Here is a 12,927-nt window from a genome sequence, read left to right as displayed (position 1 = left end):
AAGTTACCATTCTTTTGACGTCATCGGATCCTTCTGGCATCCTCGCGACGTTATTCTCGAACCGCGTTTAAATAAATATCAATGGAGATGTGAACATGCAAGAGAGTGTGTCATCTTATTATTTCCACGGTGAGCTGCTTATTACGCATGACGTGATATCCGGGTTGTATGCGAATACTATATGACGTGATATATGCGAGAACCTTTTTGGCAAAATTTATTATTATGAAAAGTCTCGTTTTTTAAAAATGTAACGCTCTAAATAGCATTGGGAATTGTTTTCGCAAGAATGACAAATATTTATAGCCAATTGTCTCTGACAATAAGTGTCAGAGGAAAGGGGACCAGCAATTAATATTGAAAATTATTGGATATAAAAATTATTTTTTATTTAATATAATTAAACGGATCTACGAGACTACACAATAGTTTTTATACAATTCTGCTTCTATAATATTCTCTATATTACATAAAATTTTACAATAAGGATAATAATATAAAATTCTTTCCTACAATTTTTACTTATTTTTTTCTTTAAGTATACCCGAATGAACAAATTATATTTCTCTAAAATTACGAATAGATTTATGCAGTCTAGGATTAACGAAGTTAGAACATTACTTTGACAGAGAAATCATAAAATTTTTGCAGCATTTTTACTCGGTAAACTTTGTGCATTTGAGAAATTTATTATATTTTACTATTGAGAGAATTAGCGAAATTATAAAACTCAGCTTATCTACATCATATTTTAATCCGTAGTAATTTTTATCGTCAAAACAGTTGCTATATAAGAGGGTAATGAAAGCCACTTAATATTAAAGTCGAAAAATTGCTCTGGTCCAATCTCATTACATCCCTTGGTAGTAGAATGATTAACGTGGGGCACGCTTTCCCGGTGCTAGACTCTTCAATTAACTCCGACCGCATGTGACTGCTATGATGGGTCGCTCGCCGTAGGTTCCGGGCACTGCGTAATAGTTAAACAGGGTTTTGCCTATGTACATCCAGTTGGACGGTACTTTTCCAACGTACTCACGCGCAGATTAGCTTGAAAAGTACATTGCAGTCGTTCAATTTCCGCACGGGAAATAGTCCTGGGCGCTATTACGTGTGCACTTTTACAAGCGCTTTTATCGCGATACTGATACTATCAACCGACTTGTAAACTATATATAAATGTCGTGTTGAGAATAAATTTCAAATAAAAAATATTAAATTGTCGATTATCAGTACAAAAATCGACTGCTTAACGTTACATATGTTTTATGTACACGGAGAAAATTTTATACATGTATTAAAAATTACTATGGTATGTAGTAACTGTAGACTATTAGGAACATTCCAAATTAAAATGCTATGTAGAATTGTAAAAATTGACGTAATTTATGTAAAAATTACATCAATTACGTCAATTTTTACAGTTTTACATAGTATTTTAACTTGGAATGTTCCTAATGGTCCACAGTTACTACATACCATAGTAATTTTTAATAGAAAATTTTCTCCGTGTAATACTTTTTTTCATATAACAAATTTTTCTCTCTCTTTTTCATTCATAGTATTTATTTTAACTTAAAATTATGGTACAAATTTATAAAGTAAAATAATTTTGACAATTGTATGCTATCTTAATCTTATATAATTAGGAACGTATTTATCGTTAAACTAACGGGTTAACTTGGTTAAAACCTCTGGCGCTACCACCGTGTCGCGGTTTTGTTTTTCACGATGAAATAAGAGTTTACATTTCTTTAAGTGGCGCCCAGGAGAAAAAGAGAAAGAGAGAGAGAAAGCGCGGAAAGGAGAGCATTACTGGCGCATTTCTCGACGGAAGTAACGTACAGTAAGAATAGCATAGCGCGTAGGATCGAGCGTACGTAACGTTCCTTTGCTGTTAGTATCTCACTACCCGGATACGCTTAGGTGACGTTAAAGCCATACCTGCGCGGATGCACTTTCGCGCTGTTTCCCGATATTCTAAATCATTTCTACACACGATTACACGCAAACGAGTACGGGCGCGTTACAGTTGGCTATATACGAGCGCGAGAGTGTGTCTGGTCGGAAACTGCAAAGTACATGTAAATTGCCTGGTGTACTTCGTAAATTCCGCTGTCTTGCGGAGTAATCGCAATTTCTCGGAGAGCCGAAGGATAACGCGAAACAAGAAAGTATCTCGCTGAATCTCGTCACGGGCCTTGTTTTGCAGCAAAAGAGAAGAGAACGAAAGAGAATCTTTCGCCCATCGCGCAGCTACACGTCACCGTTTACAAAAATGTATGTACAAACTTTTATCTTACAAAACAGAGAGAAGCGATTTCCAAGCGAATTGTTACGCCTGCTATATCTCGCTATGATTCTTTAATATTTTTTTTTTTTTCCTTCTTAAAGATACACGACGCCTTCGAGTAACTTTATCACCGACGTTGTTATGGAGAAAAATTGTCTTTTACATGATCATCGATGGTACCGCAATATCTTTGTCGCCATATTAGAATTTTTGGGAGGCTCTTTAGATCGTGTGGAGAATGTAAATACTCGGTACTCTTTTCTCGATGATGACAATCTTAGAAAAGCTATCATGTACATATTACGCTCGAAAGCCCATAGTAATAAGAGTATAAAAATGTTGAATTTATATCAGATTATATAATATATAGAGTGAGTCAAAGAAACTTGACAACTTTCAAAATGAAATATAACTTAAATATTAATTTTCAGCCATATAACAATAGAGTATGGAATGTGATTTGAGTAAAAACAATTTTTTTAAATTTTCACATTTATCTAATGTCCTTCGCATTTATTCTACATTGCCCTAGTCTATCACGCAGATTCGCATCGCTGTTTGCACCATATTGTCTGATGTAATTGCAATTTTTTTCTGTATATTGGCCTTAAGTTCGTTAATATGCAAAAAAATTACAGTTATACCAGACAATATGGTGCAAAAAGCGATGCAAGCCTGCGTGAGAGATTAGAGCAATGTAGGATAAATGCGGAGGACATTTGATAAATGTAAAAATTTTTTTTAATTTTGAAGAAATAAATAAGATCAAGTAATATACTCAAATGGCATTCTGTATCCTATTTGTTATATGGCTGGAAATAAATATATATATATATTTAAATTTTATTTTATTTATTTATTTTATTTTAAAAATCGTCAGGTTTTTCTTTGATTCACCTTATATAAACGATTAATAATAATAAAAAAATATTTTCTTAAAAGATCATTACAACCACTAGGTACTTAATACATACAAAATTTGACATAAAATCGCTTGACTGTAATTTTAATTTTGGTGCACAAATTTTTTCGTCAGCGAAAACGTACAAGTTCTCTGAGAGAACCTTTTCATTAGTGCACTTAGTTCAAAAGCTTTTTATTTCGATGGTGTGTCGCAACGTGACTGTCCGAAACGATTAAACTGACAAAATTCCACGTAGCCCATAATTCAAATCGAAAGAGTAGCCGCAGTCGTTGCGAGTTCGTAAAACACAGTCGCGCGCTCGAGACGTTCGAAAAATATGTGGCCAGTTTTACGGCATCGCTCGCGATACCGTTGATATGTGCCTGGCTTCTACGTTGAAAGCGACACTTTTATTCCGGATATCATTCCGCTCTTGACAGGATACGCGACCGTCGCGCTAAAACTTGCAAAACTGCCAGGCGCTTTTTGTCACTAGCTGCGACTTTCCGAATCGTTTCGCGCAATCGTCCAAAGACGAAGCTGAAAGAAGACTGATTGTAAAAGTCACTGACCGCGATCGTATCAACATTTCGATTCTCTTCTTTCTATTCCGTTTTTATGATTATTTTTCTCTTGCAATTGCATGTTGTGAATCTGCATCTTTTGCAATTATTTCAAATAAAACGTGAATATTTCTTGGCTATTAAACTCGTCTATTATTTATAAATAACATGCTACCAAGTTTTTATATTTGCCAAAAAAGATTATTAGTTTATAAGATCAGAATATGTAGAGTCAATTTGCGATAAGTGTAATTATTCATAACTAGATAAAAAAAAGATATCATATTCCTGCATAAGAAAATATAAACGATATGTGTATATCGCGTATATTTCCTCGAGATATTTCACTGTTTCTCGGTGATTGCATTGCGACAGCGAATATAAAACTAACTTTGCAAATGCTTTCGGCGTAGACTCCGCATATAAGGCGGATTTGAAAAGCGAATTAGGATGTGGCGGTAGTATCGAAATATCGTTTGTCTTCGGCGTACGTGTTTTCAGGAATCCCTCCTCCCCGTTACCACGCGAATACCCGATGAGATGTGTATCTCGCGAAGTTTTGCCGAGCACGGAAAATTTGGCGAGGACGACCGTCGCGAAAACACCAAGCTCCGAGATTGCGAGAGTCCATATAAACTGAATTACCTTGCCAGAATAGTAATAGTATTGATTAAAGATACATTTACGCGATTGATTGGCATGGCCGGATTGCTCAATCCATTTGGCTATATACCGTTATTTAAATTGTGTATTTGCTCACGATTTCGATGTTGAAATTGGTTTCGTGTGTTAATTAAAAAAAAAAAAAATATATATATATATATGTATACACACACACACACACACACACACACACACACACACACACACACACACACACACACACACACACACACACACACAAATATATATATATATATATATTGAAGTTTGATCGCATATTTTTGTCGATTAATTTACGCAAATGCAAAAAGTAACATTTGTTTTCCGGAGTCGATGCCGTATTGCGACTTCTTCTAAGAGGTATTTCTTTTCGTTTCCTAAAGTATACGAAGTTCATTGTGCGCTCGGTAGACAACGTTGTGCAGTCCGTACCCGAAACCCGTGCCAACCCTTTATCTTCTAAAGAATATAGTCGAGCTTTTGTAAGAAAACGCAGCGCCGGATAACCCGTGGTACGTGCTCGCCCGCACATACATATACATATACGAGCGTCGAATCCGCAGACTTTATGAATTCCTCTTTGCATGCAGCTTGAAATACGGTAGTCCCAAAGACGTATATGCGCAATTTCAATCGAGAGACATATTAAATTTTTTTACAGAATATCTCCAAACACAAAAAAAATTAATCAAAAAAATATTCATTTTTACACAGATTTATTTTTGCAGGTGATTAAAAATGGTAAATTGAAAATAGATTGCGCAATTGGCGAGTAGGCAGTTTGCAAGATAAACAATTTTGTACGAATAATTGATTGAAAAAATCCACTTTAATACAAAATAAAAATTTATATATCCATAATATTTGGTTTCTTTCAAAATGAAAGACAATTGCTCCAAATATGAGCATGTATAATTAATTTTTAGTTGCTATTTTTCTATATAAATGCTATTATACATATAATATGAAGATGAAATAAATGAAATGATCAATTTTAATCTTAATTTATAAAATACATATAAACACAATTTATAAAATTCATATAATAAAATACAATGATACAATAAGAGAAACTCATTTAAGAGCAAATAATACATCACAGGGACGATAATTACAGTGCCGCTCTCTGATTAAATTTTCTCGGCCATATTAACAATTGACGCGGTTTGTTCGATTATCGCAGAATAGCACAGAGCTACGTGTAATTGACTGCTAATAAATTATTTTTAGCACCATATTGTGGATTACCCGCGGTATACCCCTTATACTCGTGATCCACTTTCGGACGGATATAAATAGGTTGTTGCTGCCAAATTAATCAATTCGCCCTATGCAAAATTTAAACGCAGATTATTAGCAAAATTTCCTGGTGTGCCTATATTTTACGAAAATTAACAAGTTTGCGTAAAATTTCCATGCGGTAAAATACCTTTGTAACGCTGTTATATATATATTACAATGTGATTAATTGCTGTGTAGTAATATTTTTTTTATCGCTAATATAATTATTATTAAAGTTAGAATATGTATAACAAATTATTACTTATTCTTATTTTCTAAAATATTTTAAATTGTTTAATGAATGAATACCTTTAGGCGTGTATAAATATCTTTTACGTTCTATGTAAAAATAAAATTATACACTGTATTATAAACATAAATGTACAATAAATTCGCACATGCGCTGTATGATACAAAGTATATCCGTAATTGCTCGACGGTAACCGCGAGGCTTTGTAAACGTGAAGCAATCGCTGATGCTTGGCCGTGCGTGCCGTTACAATGAACATCGAAATCTCTTTTTTTCGTGCTATGACACAAAATGTCACCCCTCATGCCTTTCTAGTGGCACTCGCCGGATATGAAGAGGGTAGAAAACTGTCGACGGGGCATACTCGCGAGTGCTGTCGTACTCCGCTCTAACAGCCTAATTGCATTTAACGGGTGCTCGAAGGTATTATACCGCGGTTGTACTTTATTACCGTGCGCGACTTAACGGACTGTCCCTGAAATAATACTTAAACGGCGTGTATTTGAGAAGCAAACTTGAGAAGATAAATGACTGGAAATTACCGTAACTGATACTAATGACGTTTCGGTGCAAGTCATGTAAAGATGCACGGTTTTTCAGCGTGCATCTGCAAAATGCATGGTTACTCGGTGAAACATGAAACATTCGTGTAGGAATATATATGGGCTTGTAATATCGTATATGAAATATCTTGCGCGCGGCTTTATATATAAACTGAGAAATATTGATCTGAAAATGTAATAAACCCTTTTGGTTTGAAATCTCTCTCTTGTTGATAAACTTGGAGAGAGTCAACAATATTCCTTCATTGTTACGGCACTTAAGAAATAATTATTAAGGGATTAAATGTCTTCATTTTTTTCTGCTTAATCTGTCATTAATTGTTTACAAAAAAAATTACTATTAAATCTATTATTTCTTGTTATATTTAAAAGATAATTCGAAAAGATTAAAATTTTAATTGTCATGTATTTCCTTTTGCGATTTAACTCTTTTTCTATTAGATAATATTTTTTTAAAGACAGTAGAGAGAAAACGAACGTGCCCATAACTTAAATTATGCGCATTGAAAGTTGCATCAAAACAAATTGCATGATCTCTGAGTAACATTGTTATTGCTACTTCAAGATGCGCGAGATTGTCTAACATACGGTATTTACAAAACGCCAAGAGACATTAAAGAAGATAAACAGGCGGGAACTTGGTCTCATTTATAATTCATGCCGCTAATTTCTCAAGGTGGCGTGCAGTCTGCACTATCCGGAAAATCCTTGAATAATTCTCATCCGACGAACTCTCGGCGCGAACTTTCGCGCGGTTACCGCTTTATCTGTCATCTTCCCGCAAAAGTCGTCGTCCCGATTGCAACTGCGCGAATATGCCCTTCCACGTTCCATCTATACCCTTCGGATCAGATCCTGAAAGATAAATAAAAATGTTTCTTTTTTTACAATTTCATTAATATCCATTAGTTGAACTCTCTCTTAAATTTCCAATTGTCTAACTAGAAATAAGATATTTAATATTTAATATCACTTTTACAATACTTTTTGGCATCTCAAAGATTTTTATACATTCATAAATCTATAATGCCTAAAACGAAACTGTCAGTCACTATAAATTCGAAAATTCGCATTCATCCGGTTAATGGTATTCCGACGTCATAGTAGCAAATTATACCTCTCCTCACAATCTAATAATTTTACGAATCATACGGTGACCAGACGACAAAATAATTGAAATTCCGCTCCAAATATTCGCATCAATTGGAGATGGGCATTTGTTCATTTAATGCTACTCGGCGATATGATATTCAAATTGCGATATCCGTTTTCCTTGCGTTTACTAAACAACGAGAAAAAAAATCTAAGATTGAATAAATATTTCTCATTTTACAGTCCAGACGATGTATATTCGTTAATCGAAAACCGATGTCATTATCTATTCTCGCACGGAATTTATTGCGATACTGAATAAAAAAGAACCGTTACGAAAGATTCTCCATATGAGTTTGTCTGTATAATTATAGTAATAATATTTATGTAGACATCTTAATATAGATTACTTATTCGTTTTTATACTGAAATTTCGTTAATATTTTATGTAAAGCGCCGTGCACGACAGTTCCATTTATACATGCACAGAAAAAAAGTGTCAAATCAAAACTCATATACTTATATGAACGCGTTCATTGTTTCATATATACGCAACAATTTATAATCTTCTTAGAAGAATTTTAAAATCTTAAATTTCAACAATATTATAATCTTATTTCAATACTACAATTGTCATTTGAAGAATAAAATAATTATTTTAACTCTAAAAAAATTACAATCTTCGATTTGAACATGTGTTATTTTCTATCCAACATTTTTTCCTCTCCATTTAAGAAAATTATTTTTAAATAACAAGTATATATTTTTTTTAGTTGAACTACATAAAATATCTTCATCCAAGCAAATTTTCTTTATTTAACGCAATATAATCTCATTTCAAGATTTACATTTTGAAACTAAAGATATTGTCAAAGTAAGAATATTCTTTTCTTCTGTGTGTATACATATTTAATTAAAATTAAGAAAATGATTGAGACTTGATCAATATTCCAAGAAAGGAAGGAGAGAAAAAAATAAAGAGAAAGAGAGAAAATTCCATATAATTTCTCTGCCTATTAAATTACAGAACAATGGCATTTTTTTTTACTTTTAACAGAAAATGTACAGAAGCAAACTGTTTTTATGAAAAATATATTGAACGTATATATTGTACGTACATTTTGTTACAAGTGCAACTCTCCAAGGTAACTCTTTCCGAGCTTCAAACAAAATTACAACTCTCTCTTCCATTACGATTGAATATATTATGTATCCAGTCAATTTCCTGTTATATTAACTTACGGATAAAGTAACAGTACAAAAATCACGATATACATTTTGTATTTTTTGCAAAGAATAATAATTCTTTAGTACGGCATACATAATAAACTCATACTTGTGATTTCAAATTATTTTAATCATATATATAACTTATTTAGTTAGATTGCAAATACGATGATAAATTTCCTCTATAGCCCCTTAAACGATTATTTATCAAAACAATCTTACAATTAGATCTCTCCATTGTTCCTAAGCGCTCCGCAATTTCTTAACTGGGCGGATAATCGCGAACGGTGTTTCAAATGGTTCGTATCCTGCGGGGCGGCAAGAGGGTAGGAGGGAGGGAGGGAGGGAGGGGGGGGGGGAGAGGGAGAAGGGTAGTTAGAAATCGGAGTACTTTGTTTCGCACGATGCAATATAGCCGTTTGCGAGTCGCCTCTCGCGCGCAATAACAAAGCCCCGGCCATAAGTCGCGCGAGACGTAATCGTGCGAGGATATCGTTGTGTCTTATAAAACTTTTGCAATTTTGAGGGAGGTGTGACTGACGTGTAATAACCTCCTTCCTCACCGCTCTGTATGCCGCCGTCGGCGGTGGCTCCCGACGCGATTTCCGGCCCTGATTCCGTGCCCTACCCCCGGCCGTCCGCGTCCCCCGCGTCGTCGGCGCGGATCTCCCGACATCGATTCCGCAAGCTTCGCGCGCGTTCGCAAATTAACTCGGAGTGGAATCTATTTTTTTTTCTTCTCACATCCGCGAACGGGGATCTGCGAACGCAGACAAGTTAAATTAGCCATCCCGCCATTTTTTCCTTTCCCTCTTGTCTCCCACGACGGCGAACGTCGCTTCGCGTTACGCGGAAATTACAGTGGCACACGAAAATAATATCCAGCTGCTCGTCTATTAGAGCGGACACGAGGTCGTAACTAAAGAGGGATCAAGTTTATCGCGCAGATATAACGTCGGAATATCATATAAACTCTGTGTTAGAGAATTCTGAATACTGTAATCAAAAATAATAAATAAGTACACATATAATTGCGAATTTTTATTCTTTAAATTATGCGTTAAATATTTGATTTATGAAATATTTATAAAATTTTTGTATATAAATATCTGCTTTCTTTGTAAATTTGGAGCAAGTATTGATTCAAATAAATGCATACAAATATAACGTCTGAATATATTATACTTAATTGTTTTGATCTCTACTAAATTTCTAGCACATATTAATTATATTTAGATTTTACTTAAAAATTCGTATTTGATATTACTTTGCTAAGTGTTTTTGTCGATATTACAAACGCGTTCCATGCACATGCAGATAATTTAGGACACGTGAGAAGTTCAAAGTTCATTATGTCAAATTAAAGCGCTAATAAATTTCTGAAAAATTATATCTGCGGTTTTTATCATATTTTACGTAGGATTTGTTTCGATATTTATCACAAGTAATGACGTGGAAAGATATTAAAACAATGACCGTATTTTAAAAGAAGCTTTGGCATCACATCCACCATCATAGATTTTAGCTACTGAAGTTCTATTAATCCGGAAATGTAATAGAAATTTTCCACGTAGCATGAACATATTAAAGTGACTGTTTAGACAAACTTGTATGTTAATATTAATTTGTAAATATCTTACTTTGTGACAATATTTACAGCATATTTGTTTATTAATATTAGTTTGCATATATTTAATTTTGATTTTTAACGTTGATTATTAATATTAAATTAAAAATGAACTATGAATTTTTTGCATTGCGTTGTAAATTTTCTCTCGTATTACTTTAAAAATCTGCATAACAATTATATACCTATAAAAAATCAATGTAAGCTAGTTTAAACATATATTTGAGTGTATATAGGCCAGCTGAAACACATTTAAACATATGTTGTACAATCAAACATGAATTATTGATATTATGTAAAGGCTCTAATCATGATTAGATACAATTACATCAATTTCAGTGAGTTTATTAGTATTGTACGACCTTGTAAGTATAATGCGATAATAATGGGCGAATATTATGTATATTCTCGATAATTATAATAGTCAAAAATTTGAACAATGAAGCAATGAATAATTAAATAATATTTGAACACATTACGAACGGGTAGACTAGTATGCTTATTTGAGATAATTCAATTTCAGGCAAAATTATCATGTTGTCTACTAAAGTTTTACTGATTTTTTTCCTCTGTCGTGTTGTTAATTCTTTAATTCCAGTAGATAATCGCACGACAAGGTTAATAAGAGCCGAAATCACAGGTACAACAAAAACAGAGAGGCCACGAATAATCATAAATACAAGTAATCCCCCCTGCTATCGGAGGATATTACAAGCCCGACTCGGAAGCGTAACGATCCCATCCCCTCGGTTTTATCGCCCCATAAAGCGATTCACCGAGATATCATTCTGTATTTAACATATAGTCATACGAGTTCTCCTGCGTTTCACAGCGCTCCGTTTGATAAATGAAAATTTGTATTTACATATAGCACATCGACGGGAAGTAATTCGTGACGAATAAAAGGCTAGATTTTTGATACCATTTGACATACAATATTTTGTTTATCGGACGGTCAAGTCAATGATTTCATCCGCATCGAGGACTGTCGCCGATAATGTAATCAACCGTATAATTGCGATGAATATATCGCGATTAACAGCGATAAATCACTCGAGTTAATCATTTGCATGACATTTTTAGTTTTGTCCAGATAAAAAATTCGGATATTGAGACATTTTTTCGCGAATTCTTTTAAACATATTTTTTCTAATTTAGTGAAGATTGCGACGTGAATTGTCGGTTATATTTTTTCCTTTATTGTTGACTTGTATTTAATTCAGTGTAATTACTATAAATTTTAAATGCTATGTTAAGATAATAAATCTGCTCGGACATTAATGTCTAGGAAAATTCCTCTTTCTCTTTTAAATGTGCAGTGGTTCACGAAAATATTTGCGAATGGTAATGTATGTATATATGTATGTTATGTATATATGCATGTATGTTTGTATGTATGTATGTATACATATGTATGTGTATGTATATGTATAAGTTGAATGAGTACTTTCGTGAGCTGCTGCATATATTTTCGTATTCTTATTACTTTTATAGACATTTGTACTTATGTGTTAGAATAAGATTATTATGTTAATTTAATATATATATATATATATATATATATATATATATATATATATATATAATTATGCAGTCTAAGAGATAAAAAGAGCGAGACTAATCACATTAAAATTATTAAATCATCTATTAATTAAAAGACAATTATAGAATATTTAGATATTCAATAAAATATTACATTGTATCCGATGTATGTAGAAAGGAGAAGTAACGAATATTACATGAAGAATATATCTTATTATCTCTAGATGCGCAATGTTCTCAATGAAATCACACGATCGATCCGATATTAATTGAACAATAACGACGCGATATTAATATGAAAGACCAGATCAACCGATAAGTATATAGAACCTGATTAGCGTTCCCAGCTGCAATCGTCGTTTTCTGATAAAATAGACAGGACAGTTAGGATAATCGCATCCAGCACTGACGTGGAATCAAACGAGTGCCATTCTCAACCAAAACCTTTCCGAAAACAACGGGAGAAAACGATTGAAAATGCTTTTGGCGACGCCACGAAGGTATCACTAAGATACGTATCTGAGGTTCGGTCAAAGTGGTCCTGGGGCTTCTATTAACAATGAGAAAGGCAAGTTGATGGTGCGAAGAGGGGTTAAATTCCGAAGGGGGACAAAGGCAGACGCAGAAGGAGAGCGATCGAGGCGACGGAGAGTAACTGTCCTCCGCTGTTGCTTTCAATAATTTGGGAGTCTAATGTTTCACCCCCTCGGCATCCGAGAGAAGCGTTTTGGTGGTCCGGGGATGCAAGGGAGAAGGGGTGAGGAGGAAAGACTGGAACGAAGCGAGAGGACGCGCAAGGAGAGTGAGAGAGGAAACAAATTGACACCTGCACGCGAGAATGGAATCCTGGGACTGAATGTGACGGGAACGAAAGCATCGACGGAGGCGGAGAGAGGCGATTGAATAATGCAGGCGTAAAGTG

The 12,927-nt window shown here is 34.1% G+C and overlaps 1 protein-coding gene across 4 annotated transcripts in view; it reads left to right on the top strand.

Annotated features, from left to right (window-relative positions):
• The window catches only part of Nolo (ADAMTS-like no long nerve cord), a 190,160-nt gene that overhangs the window by 109,791 nt on the left and 67,442 nt on the right, over window positions 1-12,927 (top strand). The window lies entirely within an intron of this gene.

This window comes from Anoplolepis gracilipes, chromosome 7 (genome assembly GCF_047496725.1).
Source record: "Anoplolepis gracilipes chromosome 7, ASM4749672v1, whole genome shotgun sequence".
NCBI classification, from domain to species: domain Eukaryota; kingdom Metazoa; phylum Arthropoda; class Insecta; order Hymenoptera; family Formicidae; genus Anoplolepis; species Anoplolepis gracilipes.
The sequence above is the reverse complement of the archived record's forward strand: the minus strand, read 5'-3'. Positions and strand labels throughout refer to the sequence as shown.